Source organism: Canis lupus, chromosome 12, assembly GCF_003254725.2.
Source record: "Canis lupus dingo isolate Sandy chromosome 12, ASM325472v2, whole genome shotgun sequence".
NCBI classification, from domain to species: domain Eukaryota; kingdom Metazoa; phylum Chordata; class Mammalia; order Carnivora; family Canidae; genus Canis; species Canis lupus.
The window spans coordinates 35,160,945-35,179,857 of NC_064254.1; the positions used below are offsets into that span (position 1 = coordinate 35,160,945).

At 35.4% G+C, this 18,913-nt stretch overlaps 1 protein-coding gene and 1 pseudogene across 3 annotated transcripts in view; both read left to right on the top strand.

The window, feature by feature from the left end:
* KCNQ5 (potassium voltage-gated channel subfamily Q member 5) overlaps positions 1–18,913 on the top strand; it is a 495,778-nt gene that overhangs the window by 79,371 nt on the left and 397,494 nt on the right. The window lies entirely within an intron of this gene.
* Positions 2,897–2,995, top strand: LOC112658778 (U6 spliceosomal RNA; annotated as a pseudogene).

Genomic DNA, 18,913 nt, shown 5'->3' on the forward strand with positions numbered 1-18,913 from the left:
AAATTTTATTATATGTATATTACTTTATTTGGCTTCCAAAGGAAGATAATCCACACGAGAACAAAAACATTGTCTCTCTCGTGTTTGTTGCATCCTCACACTCAAAACTATGCCTAACATATTGTAGGAGCTCGGTAGTATTTACAGAATGAATAAATAAGTAGATGCCTAAAGCCTGTTGGTGGGAGATAGATCTAAAATGCTGATTGAGTTTGCAATTTAGTATGAAATGCAATTCCTGATATCAAGTCACCCTTTTGAAATCCAGGCAACATTTTGGCTTGTTAACATCTTTAACTGACTTCTCCTAAGTGTCAGCCCTGCATCTGATGGTTCCACATGAAGATCCAAAAGGTGCTTTGAACTCAAGGTATCCAAAACACCCTTCTTTTTTGTTTTCTACTCCCACTACAACTCCTTTTTTGTTTTCTACAACCCTCTTTTTTGTTTTCTACTCCTACTACTCACACCTACTTCTCCTCAAGGCCTTTCTTATCACCTTTTACATGTTCCTTTGAGTCAAAAACACCTCTCTCTCCTTCAGATATCCAACCAATCACCAAATTCTATGAATTCTGCCTTTACAATGTTTTTTATATCCACCTCCCAAACCATTTGGCCCTGTCCTGGTTCATCGGATAACTAACTCCCGTTTCCTGATAATTGCAATGCCTTCTAAGGACTTCTGGTGCCTCTAGTCTCTTTTTTGTCCAGACAATATTCCATATTCCATACAATCCACACCTAAGTCATGTGAACATTAATTAATCAATAAACAAAATTAATTAAGTTTTTTTTTTTAGTGTTCTTTCTAGGCTCAAGAAATAGTCTAAGGCCAAATGGGGCTCTTTATCTCATAGAAAGTCGTAAAGACTAGATATACTCATGTCACTGTCCTTCTCAAAAATGTTCAAAGACTTACCATTTATAGTGTGTAAAACTTAATCCCTTAAGATGATATTCCCAAACCCTCTTCTTGCCTTTCTAGTTTTATCTCACATCCTTCCTAAACACAAACACTTTATCTGCTTCCTCTGTTGTTTCCAGAAGAGGTATGCACTTCCATCCTGAGTTGTCTTTCATCATCTCATCCCTCTAACTGGAATGATTTCCTCTTTCCCCTTACACATGTGATAAAATCCCATTCATTCTTAGATGCCTAACTCAAATGTCTGTTCACCTGTGAACCATTGTCCACTACCACAGGAAGAATTAAGTCTTTTTGATCAGAGACTTCATTTATTCCTCTGTAAGTGCACTTACTTCTGCTGTGGAGTAGGTTCTGAGCACCTTAAAGACACATGCTCTTGGTGAGTCCATCTTTTTACTTAAAGCTTCTTATTACTAAGCCTTAATTTCTCTACTTATTTGATATTTCAAGTTTATATGAAATTATATTCCTAAGGAGTTCCTAGGTTCCCTCCAATATGTTCTATAAAATGCGAGCCACAATTGTACAGTGCTAGAGTAAGTGCTGTGCTCTGTTTCTCTAAAGTTCTCAGTCTTTGAGCTGTAGCACAAGGAGCTTTGTACAGCCCATTTGGTAGGAAGGCTTACACCAACTTCAAAGTTCAAAATGGAAATGGATCCTCTACTAAACTGAACAGGACCCTCATATAACGTCCTATGCAATATAGTTGAATACTTTCCTTTTTTTCTCTGACATAGCTCAGAAGCAGTTGCCTTTGTACTTTATGCCTGATATTGTGTGATTACATAAAAATCATTTTTTTTCATAAATATGAGTAGTGTTAACCTTGGGTATTATTTGGTAGCTACTGTGATTTCACTAATGACCATCAATTCAGAGCTTAATTGTCAATTAATATATGCCAGAGTGCCATATACTGGCTAATTTCCGTCAGTTTCTAAATGATAACTGCTAATGTCAAGGCAGTTCAAAAATAGCAAAAACTTGATTTCCCCTTAATATCCTGAGAATCATATTCATGGGCACCAGGGAGTCTGGACAATAAATCTGATGGATTCTTGCCATAATATTTAGAATAAACAAATTAATGCTACAAACAGTTTTCTTACAGAAGATAATAAAGGAAATGGGCAAACAAAAAGAAATGTTTTTGAGGAAAAATAGAGCTTCTGTGAGCAGATGAATTGCTTTTGTAAATTAGATGGAACTTTTTAAATGTAGGCAAGATTTTTTTTAATTATACAGTTTAGCTAAATAATGTAGTATCTGTTCCTATCATTAAATAGTTGTCTTTCTATTGGGGCCAAAATTGATATTTAAGTATGTTTTATGACAGAGAAGTGTTTGCCAAATTATTTACTAGTAAATATTTCTTTAATTGGACTGAAGTGAGTGAGAGTGCGATTCATCCCTAAAGTGGCCAATTTCAAGCAGGGTGAGTGTGAAGATTAACTCCCATCTCTGTACCTACCAGTGAGATCATTAAAGAACACGTGTGATGCTTGTAGCACACGAACTAGCCAGTATAAGAGTATATTCACAGTACAATAAGGTTCTCCCAACCTGTCTCCACATTAGATTCCTTGAGGCTCTGGCTTTCTTTCACCTTTCAGATTTCAGGTGTTGATCACAGTTCTGGTCTTATACACTGCAGGCTTTCAATGAATGTTTGCCTTTTGATTATTACAAAGGCTTTCTTGATACAGAGGTTCAGATAATAACCTGAAGCATGGGATGAAATGGGTGATGAGTGGAAGAAGCCAATTCTAAATTTTGCTGAGATCAACTCCTGCCCTCACATAGTAGTGAGCCTCTTTGGTACCTCACTAAAATGTAAAGAGGTACCTCACTAAAATGTAAAGAGGATAGAGCCTCCTCCTGACTGAAGCCATGTACTGGCTTAATAGACTATGTAATTTATTTTTTGTGTTTTTGGTTTTTTTTTAATAAAAATCGTATGTTTTTGTGCTCATTTCAGCAGCATACATACTAAAATTAGAATGATACAGAAAAGTTAGCATGCACAAGGTTGACATGCAAATTTGTGAAGCAATCTTTAGTTTTATAAGAAATATCGTTGATATGTAACAACTTTGTATGATGACAGAAGGTAACTAGATTTATCTTGGTGATCATTTTGTAATGTATACAAATTTGAATCACTATGCTGTACACCTGAAACTAGTATTATATATCATGTCAACTACACTTCAGTTTAAAAAAGAGATCTCATGAACAACAGGTGTTCAAGAGTTCCTTTCCTTAAGATATTGTGAATCAGATTTTGTGAAGTTGAGCCAAATAATTTCAGAGTACAGTACCTAACTTACTCCTCTCAGATAATCTACATAAAATACAATATTGCTAAACAAATTCTGGTTTTAGACTAAAAAGTGTATATTTAAGATGTATAACATGATGTTTTGATATACATATATCATAGTGAAATGAATACTATAATCAAGATAATTAATATATCCATCTCCTCACATAGTTACCTTTTCTGTGTGTGTAGTGAGAACACCTACAAATTTCCAGTATACAATGCTGTGTTGTTAATTTTAGGCACCATACTGTACATTAGATCTCTAGTACTTATTCATCCTGTGGAACTGCTTACTTTGAAATATAGACACACCCAAATTAAAAAAAGGGAAATCAATTATAAGATGACATTTATGAAATATTTTTAAAATAATATTTGGTTTTATGCAATCATATTTTAATGACAATTAGATAATCCAATAGTATGAAATTCTAGTGATATCTCATACTGAGTTCTTAAAAAGAATAATTCTTTCACAGTATCTGAATACCCTCATAGAATGGAAATTTTTCAAGTCTTGAGAAATCTTGTATCTAAAAATAATTTTCCTCTGTAGCATATATTGATTGTAGCCAATCAATTGATTAGCTATATAAGATATGGTATGTGTGTGCAGTCATATGTTTTTATTCATTTATTACTTATGAATGAACTATCATAACTGTAGCATATATCAAATTCAGAAGTTCACAATTGGTATTTGTGGTATAATTACTTTTATATTGTTACATGTAAAATCATGAAAACATATTTGAGATTGTAATTGAGCACCTATTTTAAGTTAATAAGAACTCTTGTATAAAAAAAAAAGAACTCTTGTACAGTTTAAGGATGAAATACAGTGAGAACATTTGTCTTGTAACATTAGAGTCCGCATCCAGAAACATTATGTGTATCATAGTGTTGCTATCTTAAACTTTACATATCTTTCCTGTTCTTTTACTTAATGCAAACATTTTTATAACATAATACACATATTTAAAGAAAGTACATTAGCATATTTTAATAACTTAAAACAATAATTTTATGAATGTCACCTAATAAATGAAACCTCTATTCTAAAAAATTCTTAAATTATATTTAAATATCAAGAAGTCTTATTATCAGGGGTTTGACATAAACAAACAAATAGCAAACTACATATGTCTATTTGTAAGAAAGACCTAAAAATTAAAGGAAGTGATGTAAAGAATTGGTTGTGAGGGAGGCAGAATTCCAAGTTGAATTTAAAGAACTAGATCAGATCGAACACGGGTCAATTCTGTTTTCTATAGACCCTCTAGGGGACATAGTTCCTAAATATTTTAAATTTTAATACATTTACTACAGGGGATCCCTGGGTGGCTCAGCGGTTTAGCACCTGCCTTCAGCCCAGGGTCTGATCCTGGAGACCTGGGATCGAGTCCCATGTCGGGCTCCCTGCATGGAGCCTGCTTCTCCCTCTGCCTATGTCTCTGCCTCTCTCTCTCTCTCTGTGTCTTTCATGAATAAATAAATAAAATCTAAAAAAATAATACATTTAATACATTGTATTAGTTTATAGATTATTTTATCTCTATTATTAAAATTATGTTTCACTTCTAAATATGTAATTTTGAAAGGTTTGCAGCCATGCCTTATGTCTGATTTCTTTAGTGCAAAAAAGAATATAATATTCTTTTAAGAATGCACCTTTAAACGATAAGATATTGAGATTTAAAAATACATACATTTCAATATCATAATAGAGTTGATCTTAACAATAGTTACCATAATAAATTTTCTAATTACTCAAATGATATTACTATTATTCAGAATTATTTCAGAGCTTTTCTTTGGATTTGCCTTTATAACCAAGTTATGAAACACATAAAAAAAATTTCTAATAGGGATCCCTGGGTGGCGCAGCAGTTTAGCGCCTGCCTTTGGCCCAGGGCGCGATCCTGGAGACCCGGGATCGAGTCCCACGTCGGGCTCCCGGTGCATGGAGCCTGCTTCTCCCTCTGCCTGTGTCTCTGCCTCTCTCTCTCTCTCTGTGTGACTATCATAAATAAGTAAAAATTAAAAAAAGAAAAAAAAATTAAAAAAAAAATTTCTAATATGTTACAGTTGTATCTTGTTCTTAACCCAAATGTCATTGCCCACCTTGATTATTTGTATTGTTATCATAAGGGACTCCAAATGTCCTTTTACAGTCTCCTAAAATAAAATTCATTCTTTGAGTATATTTAAAAGAATGGGACACAGTTCCAAAGGAAATTAAAAAGTACTTTTGAAATATTTAAAAGACTGCTCATGAAAATAATTGTGTAATCTCACAAAGTAACTGTTTTATAAAGGGAATTGATTGGCTGTATAAGATATGGTATGTGTGTGCAGTCCTATGTTTTTATTCATTTATTACTTATGAATGAACTATCATAATAGCATAAAAACTATTCTTAGCATCAAAAAGACATTTAAAATGTTTCTCTTTTTGTTACAAAGTTTGTTTTTTTTTTCTTAATTGAATATTCATTTGGCTTTTTTGCAATAGCAAAAGCAGCAGGTGAAACCCTGCTTTAGAGGCTTCTCCATGGTCTTTGGTTAATTAATTAATATTAATTAATTGTTAATCTCATTAGAAGCTTTAATTGTTAATTAACATTAATTTAATTGTTAATTTCATTAGAAGCTTTACTTTTTGCAAATCAATTCTGGGCACCACATTTGGTAAAGGCTGGGTCTATAGCCACAAGATTAAATTTATTTTCACATTTTTATGACATAAATACGACCACATCTGTTTGATTTGCTGATATATTGCTGTCATAAATATCCATTATATAGAAGGTGTTCAATTACTGTCTGCTGAGTGGATGTCAGACACACACCTTGTCATTTTTAGGTCTCCTAAAAATGTTATTTTAGAGACATGTTCAACTTTGGTGAGGTGAGAGAAAACTGTATCTTAATCAAAGCAACCTTTAGAGAAGAGTTTGCAGGGATGCTTATATATAAAACATAAACCTCTTATTCTACTTTAGCCACTGTTCCCCAGTGCCATCTCAAAGCAGCAATTTAAATTCATTTATGCATTTCATCAACACAGTGTTTATTAAACAGCTACTATAAGCCTAAGAGTATTCTAGGGACTGGGAAAATAGCTATAAACAAAATAGACCTCCCATGGAGTTTGCATTTTAATGGGGGCAAATGATGATTCTTGAAGATATTGTATTTGTGAGCATTTTTCTGATTATTGACAAAACATGAATAATGATCCCAATGTTGTGGGGTCTCACTGGCATAACTTGGTGAGCTTCATAAACTGTATCACAAAAAAGAGTGCTGCTTACCCAGTTTAAGCAATCTAGACAATTTGGATGCCTAACACCTAGTGTTCTTTCACCAGTGCTGTAATGATTTGCTTAAGAGGAATGGTTGACCACTTTGAACTCACCAGGAGTTACCAAATAATGTCTTCACTGGGATATCATTCTTGGATGACATATACTTTTAGAAAACAGCACATGTGAAATGTTAGTATAGGAACAGTTATTTTTGGCACAATCTTTAAGGCTTTGGGCTTTTTCTTAGCGTTGGCCACATACTTAAAGAGTGATGACAGCATCACCTGAGTCCTTAACTTAGAATCCATCTCCATGAGGCTGCCGCTAGATATTTTAATGTGCATTTAAACCACAGAAATAAAAACTGAGTGAATACTTTTGTTTATGCATTTACAAATGAGTTTCTCTAAAAACATGAAAAAAATCCTCCTAGCACTAAGGAGGTGTTTGAGAAATTGTTTTTTGAAGACCATTTGTTTAGTAGATATTCACTTAGCTTTTATAGTTCAGTATTAAAAACAGTAGCTAGAGTCCTGCCTTGGAATGTTCCCTAGCATAACCTCTCGTGACTCTCTTTCTTGCAAATATCACACTACCAATCACTTCCCATAAATCTCTATGTTCCACATGTGCACCCCTTCCAAACCTTACAGCCACCCCCAAGCACACAAAATGTATAAAGTACCTGTATGTTCTTACTGATTTGCTTTGGCTAACAGCAATGAAGAGCCCTCTCTTCCTTGCTTTACATTGCTAAAAATTTCCCTTGAGTAGCTTTCCTGAGAAACTGAGGTTGCCCTGGCAGCCAGCATTTACTTTTTTTTTTTTCTAGATTCCTTTTGATAACCATGATCTTATAAAAGAGCTCCTCTGAACTGATCTCTAAGAGAGCTTGAATAGTTATGTTGTGAACGTGGGCCTCATCCTTTGCTGGTCTGCCTACTCTGCTTGCCACTTTTCCATCAGCAGTTGGTGGCATTCAGCAGCAGCTGCCTTATCTTTATCTTGCTTTTCACTTGAAGATTTGGGAGCTAAGCCAGGTCTTGAGATTGTTCCCTTCTGCTTCTTCTTACGGTCTTATTTGAAATCCTTTCATATATTTGTGGGGGCACCCAGACAAGAAAGGACAAAAACATGACAGTTTTTCCCACTCCCCAATATAAGTCCCATTTTTAGGCCTGCTTTTATAATTGGTAGTGTTTCTCATCAGTTGCTCTTTTTGTATTGAGATGTAAAAATATTCTAGTTTTGTTTTCTAAAAATAGCTTCTAAGAAATAATTCAAACATGGATGTAAAATACAGTTAGTTGAAAAAAAAGAGATACTACTGGAATCAGGGGAAAATGTATTCATTCATTTATTCATTCATTCATTCAAAAACTATTGAGCATCTACTATTTGGTTGGGTCTGTGGGGCATGCAAAGATGAACAAGACATAATTGTACTCCCTTAAAACATGCAATCTACGTGGAAAAATTGCAATCTTGCCCTGTACCAGCAGGTATCTGAATTCCACGCAGATTTTTAGACCCCTACTATGCTAGGTTTTCTAATGGAAAGTGTTATTCTTTCTTCCCTTGGAGAAGGCTAATACTCTCTTCTCTCCCCAAAGATGAAGGACATTGAGGTAGAAGACAGAGGTAGAGACCCCTCTAGACATTAGGCATCCCTTGCTGTTCTAGTCCACCTTATTTTGCTTCCAAAAATAACCCTGCTCCAAAGCCCCTCCTCTTGTAGGTTCTTCTGTGTACATACTAAAACTTAAGTAAGAAAAAAAAAAAGAATGAAAAATTTTAAGTAACTGAATTCCAGCTATATACCAGCAATATTTCATTCAATTCTCACACCAGTGAGATGAGGCAGATATTTTCCTGATAAAAAATCTGGGTACTGAATGCCCAAACCAAGTCAGGATTCAAAGCCAGGTCTATGTGACTCCAAACCCATACTCACTTTTTTTAGTGTTATAACTTTGTGGCATCCTGCTTAGAGGTCCTTCTCTGAAGGTGGCATTTTTTCTTGGCAGTGGTGTCCCCGTGGGCCCTTTAAGGGTAGTTCTCATAGGTTCCTCTCTAGTGTCGCTGATGACTTCTTTGCTTCCTTGAGCAATTCCTCAGAGATTGGACAGCACAGTGTTACTCTGCCATTATCATCTCCGGAATCCTCTAGTGCTGGCAGCAGTTCCCTAGGCCTCTCCCAAGGTACTTCCTCAAGGATAGACACCCTTGACTTAGGCCTTCCTGGCTTTATGGCATACAGCCAGGATCTATCATTCATTGTCTCAGACCACTGAAGGATGTGGCAAGAATCTCAAAGTCCTCTTAATTCCCATCCTTCCTATGCCTGATACATAACTAAAATCTGGTGGTGACTCAGTAAATGTTGAGTCAATGTTAGAGACATGATCCAAAGCCATCTATTTGTCTGGTACCCGAGGCAGTGCTCACTATCATTCCTCCATTTGGCCTCTAAAGTGTCATTTGTCCCATACTAAGAAGCTTCAGAACCTGTACTTTTTAGTCACTGTATCAGCTTTTTATAGTTTCAGTATCCTATCAATTGCTTTTTACTGCTATAAAAGTGAGTGCACAGCTCACTTAACCTTCTGGTAGGTTTGCTGCTTTTAATCTGCCGTGGAATGGATGCTTTTTCACATTTTATCTAAAATGAGAGATGATAAAGGCTCCTAAGGAAGGACTTCTGTGCATTCACCTAAGTTTCTGAATCTATCAAATTCTTGCCTGTTCTGAGAATTTTTTTTGCTTCCTCCTTGACTCAGTTACATCATGTTAGTTGTGTTGCTGTACCCTTGGAATAAGTGGTAAAGGATTTTTTCTTTTCCCTTTATTCCCACAGATTCTAGGTAAGGTATAAGCATGTAATTTCCTTCCATTTCTTTCTTATTTAGCCATTTTTCAGCCAAAGAACTTTCTGATGATATAAAGAAGTCCTTTTTCAGGAAAGCATGATCAAATCAATGTGGAGTGATTTGTGATGTTTGATGTGCTTCATTAATTGCTATAACATAAAACTCCTGGAAGTATAAAACAATGAGGATCTTAGAGATTATTTTGTCTGGCCCTTTTATTTTCCAATCAGAAAAATGTAGTAGACCATGAAGATGAAGGGCTGTGTTCAAGGTTCCAGAGATAGTGGGCCTAGAGCCAGGATAAAATCCCAACCACCGATTCTTAGTTCATTGTTCTCCCTCTCTCCATTCTTATTTCTTCTTCTTAGAATCAGGTATATCTATTAAATGATTATAGATTTTTTAAAAGATTTTATTTATTCATCACACACACACACACACACACACACACACACACACACACACAGAGAGGTAGAGACACAGGCAGAGGGAGAAGCAGGCTCCATGCAGGGACCCTGATGTGGGACTCGATCCCGGGACTCCAGGATCACGCCCTGGGCCGAAGGCAGGCACTAAACCACTGAGCCACCCAGAGATCCCCCGATTATAGACTTTATATTTAAATTTATGAGTATAGTGGTTTCTATCCTGTTGGTTAGTGTCCTGCAGAGGATAAAGCAGCGAAGTAGGAAGTGTATAAATTTAGAACCCAGATATACAGGGACCAAATATCAGTTCAGTCATTTTCTGCTGTGAATTTGGACAAGCTGTTTAATCCTCTAAACTTTAGTTTTCTCATCTGCAAAACAGAGCTTATAATAATAACAACCATGGAGTGAGAGTTAAATGAATTGATTACTATATAGTGCTGAGAACTGTGCCTGGCCCATAGTAGATATTCAATAAGAGAGATGCACAAGAATTATCAGGTGTCTTCTCTTTTATCTAAAACAGCTACCTGTTTTCCCTATAAACTTAAAATAATGACTTTTTGTTATATGGCTATTACTTTAGGTTTTTGATAAGTCCCACAAACAAATAAGTTTATAAATAGGTTTAAAGTGTGCATTTGATTTTCATAGTCTTTTTGTTTTTTAATCTGGATCTGATTCTCTGAATGAAGCTGCAGAGAAGTGAGTGTGTGTTTACAAAGGCATTTAAGTGTCATAGACTAGCATTTCTTAAAGCATGGTCTTAGATCACTTGCATAAGAATCATTTGGGAGAGAAAAAAAAAAGAATCATTTGGGAGGCTGGGTTTCAAAAAAAGGAAGATTTCTGGACTTTACTATAGACCTGATGAATGAGAACTCTAATTATGAAAAGGCCCAGGAATCTCTATTTTATGACAAACTCAAAATTTGATTTTCATACACTCTAATTACTGAGAACCACCACTATGGATGAATCGGGTTTTGTTTTTTTTTTTTTTTTAGATTTATTTTTTGAGAGAGAAAGAGAGAGTGCACGAGCAGGAAGAATGGCAGAGAGAAAGGGAGATATTCCCAAGCAGATTCCATGCTGGCACAGAACCCAACTTGGGGCTCGATCCCACTACTCTGAGATCATTACCTGAGCTGAAACCAAGAGTCAGATGTCCAACCAACTAAACCACCCAGGCACCCCCATATGAATCATCTTAAATGTCAGATTACTTAACCTAAAATATTACTTCATTATGCTATTTCCTTGTTTTTGCTAATCTCCAGTTTGGCAAGGAGGGATGTCCACTATCAGGTTGTGTGTACTTGTCTATGTTGTCTTGTGATGAGGTGAAAATGTCTGCCAAAAGATGTCCATGTCCTAATAGCCAGAATTTGGAAATAAGGTACCTTAGAATATGGCAAAAGAACTTTGCAGAAGTACTTAAATTAAGGATCATGTGATGTACATTATCCTGGCTATCAAGGTGAGTCCATGTAATCAGAATGGTATTCGTAAGAGAGACAAGATGATCAGATAGAATGTGAAGATAGAAGCAAGAGATTGGAATGATGACAGGAAGGAGTCCTGAGCCAATGCATGCAACATCTAGTAGCTGAGAAAGGAAAGGAAACAAATTCTCCCCTCACGGCCTCCAGAAGGAACCAACCCTGCTGACACCTTGACTTTAGCCCAGCAAGAGTAATTTTGGACTTCCAATTTCTAGAACCATGAATTACTAGATCTGTGCTCCTTTAATGTAACATATTTTGTTGCAGCAGCAATAGAAAACTAATACCTTGGTTTTCTACAACTGCTCATCTTTTCTGATCCTTGGCTCCTCTTTCACTGGTTCTTGCACTCTCCCTCAACCTGGTCTTGTGCTATCTCATCTCTGAACTGTGCTCACTTTTCACCCACCAAGGATACACTTTTTGTTGTTGTTCTCCTTCTGTCAGTTCAACTACTTTTTCAAAGATCCTTTCTCCTATTTGCATAAGAACCTTCCTTGACACTCCCAGGCAGGAGTTATTTTCCCTTTTCTGAAGTTGAGAGGCAATCAAGACCTGCAATTTATTGTGCATCCAGTTATGAAAATCCCCATCTGGGAATGGGTAAGCACAAAATCTTTCAAATCAGAATTCCTAGGTTTGGATCCTGATTCTACCACAACCACCTCAGAAAAGTTCCTTAAGCCCTCAAAGTCTCTGTCTTCATTTCTGCCAACCTCAGATGATTGTGAAGTCTAGAGATGCTTCACATAAAAATGAGTTGGCATGATGACTAAATCAGAGTAAGGACTCTATATGTGTCGGTGATTATATGAATTGTCGTTCAGCATATCTCGGATTATTATCTTGAAGAGCTATTATTCAACCATATTGTTTACATTTTAATGTGTTTGTATTTTTGTTCCCCTATCGGATAACTCCATGAAAGTAAGCATGATAATAATTTTAACAACAAATAACAATAATAATAGCAAAGTGATATAATGAAAGGAGCACTTTTTATTATTTTTTAATTGAAGTTCGATTTGCCAACATATAGTTTAACACCCAGTGCTCATCCCATTGAGTGCGCTCCTTAGTGCCCGTCACCCAGTTACCCCATCCCCCTGCCCGCCTCCCTTTTCACTACCCTTTGTTCATTTTCCAGGGTTAGGTCATGTTTTGTCACCCTCTCTAATTATTCCCACTCATTTTCCCTCCTTTCCCTTATAATCCCTTTCACTATTTCTTATACTCTGTATATATCTTATATTCCCCATATGAGTGAATCCATATGATGATTGTCCTACTCTGATTGACTTACTTCACTCAGCATAATACTCTCCAGTTGGTTTTAGAAGACATTGTTTCAGTTTTACTAGCTCTGCAGTTTACTGGCTGGCTGTCTTACAAGGAAAGAAACTGAATTTCTTCATCTGTAGAATGGGAATAATAATGGTATTTAACTCTTAAAATTGATTTCAGGTTTAGGTAAAATGATCAGTTTAAATCTTAGCACCTAGAATATAGTGAGGGTTGAGTACCTGTTAACCATTACTAATGGTAATCAGTATTTAATTTTCTTGTTAATTGTCTTTACTCTGTAATTAATCTTGATAGTCCTGTTACTTTATATATAGCAATAATATGAGAATGACGGGAAGAAAATTGGCATATGTCTAATATATTGTGCTTTGCCCTCAGATGTGTTGTAGACCATGAGTCCCACAGGCTTTTAGGGCTTGCTGTTGAAGCAGTGCTCAAACTGCAAAAGTGTGTAGGAAACATGTAAAACTTGGCTGCTTTCCTCCCTCCCTCCCTCCTTTCCTCTCTCCCTTTCCTCCTTCCTTCCTCTCCTTCATCTCAGGTGATTGTATGAATAGTTTGGTATTTTAAGTACTTGAATACATTAGATTTTGGAACCACGTTTGCAAAAAAAAAAAAAAAATCTGTGATTCAATACATTGCCATTCATCATTACCTTCCCTTTACAACCCTTCATGCTATTTTAGTGCAGATGAGAGCTCTCCTATCCCAGCTAATTTGAATTCATTTTTCAAAGGAGAGTTCATAAGTGACTATGCTAAAATTAAGGTCTATTACATCTTCTGCACTTCCTTTGTCTGCTAATGTTATAATATGATTTTTAAGTAATTGGGTTTCTTTTGACATGATTTCTTATTTAGAAACTCTGGCTTATTTGCAAGTCTTTTTATCTATACATGTTTATATATTTTATATAGATATTTTCTCCCTGGTTGCCATTTAATTATTTTAGAGAGACTTGGAATTACTGATTTTTATTTAAGCATATAAAATAGCTGCATATCACTAAGCAAATATGATACAAGAAAGCTAGGAAAATTTGTTAGTAAATGTTTTTGTCATTAAAAGCAAGAAGGGAAAATGAAACTAATTCCTATAAAGAAAATATAAGTATATTTACACGTGCTAAATAGATGCCTCAGAACTCATGCTTTGTCACTTATTATTTTTAAAGTGAGGAAAGATTACCTCTTCTTCTTATTCCTTTGGCCACTTTTATTCAAAGATTTACTTTTGTAATTTAGGGGATCAAATTGAAAGGTAACTGGGAATTTCCCCCATGACCTGTGGGATAGTCTATTCTTTGTATAGTCTTCCTAGAATACAAAATGGCATCACAGTGCTTACAGGCCTTCCCTGGCAACCCTTTTTTAATTATCCAGTGCCTTGGAAAATTGTTCATTTTGCCTTAAGGAGATATTCTGACTCTAGAATTACACAAACACACACACACACACACGCACACACACGCACATGGGTGCACCAAGTGAATTTAAAGTGAGAAATGGAGACTTCATCTGACAAAATAGAAAATGTTTGCCCTGTTGAGAGATTTATGGCCCCATTTTCTCCCTGGCCACAATGCATGAGCGCCATGACTAAGAAATGAGAGGCAGTGCTGAACGAAAACCACACTACTTACAGACTTGGTGAGAGTAATTTTACTCATGAATAAGCAACAGCTCGTGCTTGTGCAAAATGTCCATCTGTGTCCTCTCATTGTGGCTCTCTCTCTCATTAAAAAGAAGCATCTGAAGCCAAATAGAAAATATTTTGTTTAATTTACCATTGATTTCAGAGCAGAAATACTAGTTTTGTTTTACCTTATAACATGGTTATATTTAACAAATTTAAACAACTCAATATAATCCTAATGTATCAGTTCATCCATTATGAAATTAACAATTAACTTTAAAAAATATGTTAAATTTGATTTCTTAAATACTAAAATAAGGATGAATTTTTACTTAAAAATTTATCTGGTTTTCCCCTAAGCATAATTTGTTTTAAAAAAATCATCTAACAGAGGATCACCTGATGGGCACAGACTATTAAGTGTCAGACTCTTGGTTTCAGCTCAGGCTGATATCTCAGGGTTGGGGATTAAGCCCTGCCTCTGGCTCTGTGCTCAGTGCACAGTTTGCTTGGGATTCTCTCTCTCCTCCTCTGCTCCTCTGCCCTCCACCCCCCACATGCATGTGCTCTCTCTCACTCTCTCTCTTTCTCATAAATAAATAAATAAATAAATAAATAAATAAATAAATAAATAAATCTTTGAAAAATCATCCAGTATGGCAAATTGAGCACCAATAAAAAATAAATTTATAAAAAAAAAATCATTCAGTAGAGGAACAACAGTGTCTTCTCAAATAGTCTTTTTGATGTAATATCAAATTATATTGTAATCTAGTTGGTGACAACACAACACTGAATTATAATCAACTCTTTATATATAAATATATATTCCAAAAGGTAAAACTTTTAATATATTTAATGAAGTTGAAGTAGCAATCATTTTTCCTATATTTCCTAGAAATGAATTGATCATATTGATTGCTGGTGTGGGGGGATTTCACTGATTAATTTAAAAGTAGTATATATGGTGGGCTTGACTTTTCTTTAATAAGTATAGTAAGAAAAAATAATCTCTGTAAGAATCATTTTTAATTACCAAAGAAGATAGAATAACGTAGTTATTTTTATTCTTAGCAAGAATCCCATTTTAGATTAGAATATTTGAATTTTACAATGAAAATAATTTATAAAATCCAATTTAATTTATTAGACAGTTTACTATATAATAAAAGTGAATATGTCACTGTCATCACTTAGTAGTTTCCAAAAATGCCCTATTTCCAAAGTAATTTGTATGCAGAATGCATGGATCTATTGTATATAAAAGTTTTCATGTTACATAATCTAAAAAAATATGAAATTTGGTAAAAAACTTTTTACTTAATAACATGATCCCTTAAATTTATCAGAGGAAAGGTATTTACAAACTATGGATGAAAATGTTTTTTAATATTGTCATCTTGTCACAAAGATGACTTCTTTTCATAAATTTCATTGTTAAAAATAAACAGCACCTTTTAAAGTTCTTTTTTTTTTTTTTTTTAAAGATTTTATTCATTCAAGAGAGACACAGACAGAGAGACAGAGAGAGAGAGGCAGAGACACAGGCAGAGGGAGAAGCAGGCTCCCTGCAGGGAGCCTGATGTGGGACTCAATCCTGGGATTCCAGGATCACACCCCGGGCTGAAGGCAGGTGCTAAACTGCTGAGCCACCCAGGGATCCCTACCTTTTAAAATTCTTGTCAAAGGTGACTGGCCAATGCAGGGGCTGCAAATAAGGGGAGATAAAAGGGTGATTAAAAAGTAATGGAGAAATATTATGAAATGTTATTAAATATATATGTATATACATATATAAGATACTCTCTTTAATTCTATTTTGTGATTAAAGGAAAGACAAACTAAGGAGGAATAGAATTAAGAGAATGTTATAGACTGACTGTGTTCTCCCAAAATATGTATGGGAGATATTAGAAGGTGGTGATATTAGAAGGTGGGGCCTTTGGGAGGTAATCAGCTATCCAGATGGAACACTCTTGAATGGAATCAGTGTACTTAAGATAAAAACAATGAGAGTTCACTCTGGCTCTCTGCTCTCCACCATATGAGGATACAATGAGAAGATGGCCATCTATGAACAGGCCCTCCAGATGTGCCAGGAGCTTGATCTTGGACTTCTTAGCCTCCGAAACTGTGAAAAATAAATGTCTGTTATGTAAACTACTGACACTATGATAATTTGTCAGGATGCTATAGCAGCCCTGGCTAAGACAGAGATAGGATATGAAAAGAGAGGTCATAATCTCATGGTCCTAGGACCAAGTCCTGCATCCAGCAGCCTGCTCAGTGGGAAGTCTGCTTCTCCCTCTCCCTCTGCTCCTCCTCTTCTGCTCATGCTCTCTCTCTCTTTCTCCCTCAAATAAATAAATAATTTTTTTTTCAAAGAGTAAAGACAGAATAAAAGCCTTAAGTTCTGTGGCATGTTGATTAAAGGTAAGCTATTCAGATCATACTAACTCATGGCATGCAGGAAAAGTAGTTTCTTTTTAAAATATTAACCAGCAGGTTAGCTACTACAACAATTCAGTCCTTATACAGGGAAAAGCTTTCTTGAAATGGGACTGATTTAACCATCAGTATTTAACTGTGACGGATCACGTTCTGTATGTTGCGCAGCAGGGTCTCAGTATGACCTGCCATGGGGGCAGGAGGGATGAGCCATGAGCTGTTCTGAGCAGTAACATGTCACATAGAGTCACTTTTAGCTCATGGGTTGGAGATTTCTACTTTTTCTCTTGATCAAGATTTATGGGGAAATAATAAGTGCAGGAAATGTCAAGCCTATTTCTGAAGTAGTCATTTCCAATTTTTGTTTAAGATTTTCATTTCATTGTATCCAAACTTTGTTCTTAATATTAAATGAAAATATTTTTACATGTAAAGTTAATGATAGCATTTATGTACTCAGTGCCCCCTCCCTCTTAGAGAATATCCCTATCACTTTCTGTGAAGCAGTCAGCTGGTTTCACAATTTTTCTGGATCTTTTTGGACATTTGTAGACATGTACTGAATAGCAATGACTTCCCAACAATTGCCCCTGAAATAAGTTGGAATCAATATCTAGCAACTATTATCCCCTCAATAACTCTTCAGATTCCTGGATTGATATTGATTAGCTGTTAGCTGTTACCACAGTAATACTGGATAACAGATTACCTGATGTGCAGGAGCATTCAGGAAGCATTTATTTCTTCTTCATATATCATTTGGAGCCACTTGAAATTTTGATTATCTAGACTGCCCTCAGCTAAGTTGTGTGTTTTATCTAAGTCACCTGTACCTTTCTTTCATCTTCCTTGGACCAGAAGCTATGTCTTCTCATGGTAAAAGGCAGAGTAAATGTGCCAAAACCTAACCAGGCAAGAGCCTTTTAACTCTCTGCTTATGTACTTCTGCTGTCATTCTACTGGCCAAAGTAAATCACTTGGCCAAGCCTGACATCAATGAAGAAAAAAAAATATGCCTTTGATTCTAGTGGTGGGTTCTGCAGTCACTTGGCATATGGCATAGCTATGGGAAAAGGTGGGGAATTGGGAACAATAATGCAATCTGCCATGCTTCACTTTCTAGATAACAATTAATGCCTTCCACACAAAAAATACTTTAATTCTAATAATCTCCTTTCCCCCAGACATCCCAGAATTATCATTAATTTATGGAATCAGTTTCAAAGTTCAGGATTTTTTTTATGTCAGTTCTAGATGCAGCCTCTCCTCATCTGAAGACTTGTGAATTTAAGAGACAAGTTGTCTCATCTTTTCCCATTACAAACAATCTCTCAATACATAATTATGAAATAGGGACAGAGTAGCCACAGTGAACACTCCATTAAAAAAAGAAAAGGTGACAATGAGAGGCACATCACAGTCACTGGTCCATAATAATTCTGAAATCCCACTGGATAAATATTGCCAGGTGTCTCTACCCTGGAGGAAGGGGATATCCTTTGATTAGGTACTGATTCTGCTCCCTGGGAATTAGCTAAATAGGGAATGAGGCTGTATCAACTCTTGCCTTGGCAAATATATTCGGAAGCATCAAGATTTTTAAGACAAGGAAATAAACTTTCCTTTTTAATTTATTTTTGAGATTTTTTATACTTCTTTAATATGATATCTTCTAGGACATAATTACACAGGTGTCTAGATTTGTAAAGGTCCCAGTGATATGTATACATATTCTTTCCTTTACTTTATGAAAAAAATTATTTAATTTTTTGACTAGATAATATATTTTAATGACTCAAACATCAAAAAATATGTGAGGTATAAAGTAAACCATCTACCTCCCAGTATATTCCCATTTTTCCTCTTTTTTTCACACAAAATTGTAATATACTATAAGTATTGTACAATGTTCTTTTTTTCACTTAACATACCTTACAGATTTTTCCATGTCAGTACACTAAGAACTCCCTCATGATTTTTTAGAGATGTATATTATTTCATTTAATGGATATACCGGTTTTTAATAAGTTTTCCATCAAAGTACAGTTACAGCATGTCAAATGTTTTCCTATTACAGATAACGTTGCAGTAAATAATCTTGTATGCCTGTCTTTATGCACATTGGTTAGTATATTTGTAGGAAAAAAAACCCAA